Source organism: Sapajus apella, unplaced genomic scaffold, assembly GCF_009761245.1.
Source record: "Sapajus apella isolate SASKATOON/1434 unplaced genomic scaffold, GSC_monkey_1.0 scaffold169, whole genome shotgun sequence".
NCBI classification, from domain to species: domain Eukaryota; kingdom Metazoa; phylum Chordata; class Mammalia; order Primates; family Cebidae; genus Sapajus; species Sapajus apella.
The window spans coordinates 1,519,569-1,520,348 of NW_022437109.1; the positions used below are offsets into that span (position 1 = coordinate 1,519,569).

Here is a 780-nt window from a genome sequence, read left to right on the forward strand (position 1 = left end):
TATACATAGATGGCGGGAGAACTCTATTTTTCTGGATCCTAATAGGCAAGGTCTGCATTACCTGAGCTGACATGAAGAAGACAAGGTGGGGAGGTGGCCAGGTTGTGTGCTCAGCTGTATAAGCCATGTTAGAATTGAATATACACTACAGATGACTTATAATCTATGTGCTCATGAGTGGAGGAGGCTGAATTTACATACTATCCTTTTGTTTTTCAACATACTATCTCTCTCCCTTTCACTAGCTCAAATGTTTGCTTAATAGATCGAAGCTAAGTTAAAAACTTTCACCATAAGTTTCCAGCTTAGCCAGGAATAGTCAGTCAAGACAGTCTGTGGTACGTCTCCCTCCCAACTGCAAATGGAGAAACTGAGGCAAAAGAATCAAATGTCAGAATTTCCTGCTTCAGTATCTCTTGGTTTAGTAGTCACTGTATTCCTGAAAAGAAAGAAACTTACTGCTTTCCCTTCTGGGGAATCGAATGTCAGAAATCTGAGGTCAGAATCTGTCTCCAAGGGCCGCTCCAGATCATAAAGTTCTCCATTCACTTGAGCAGCCACTGCAGTATCTGCCAGGGTTGAACTTCAGCAGAGGGAGGTGGGGATGAAGAGAAAGACAGGGTTATAAGGCACAGAAAGGAAAATATCACATGTTCTGATTCCTATAGGAGCTTAAAAAGTTGATCTCACAGTGGTAGAGAATAGAGTGATAGTTACCAGAGGGGGAGGGATGGGGGATGGGGGATGGGAGATGAAGAGGTTGGGTACAAAAATAGAGCT

General features: G+C 42.9%; 1 protein-coding gene across 1 annotated transcript in view; it reads right to left on the minus strand.

Annotated features, from left to right (window-relative positions):
• TARS2 (threonyl-tRNA synthetase 2, mitochondrial) overlaps window positions 1–780 on the minus strand; it is a 15,745-nt gene extending 14,965 nt beyond the window's left edge. Inside the window, exon 1 of the mRNA XM_032267556.1 lies at window positions 460–780. The gene's annotated coding sequence lies outside the window, so the exon portion shown is untranslated. The remainder of the gene's footprint in view (window positions 1–459) is intronic.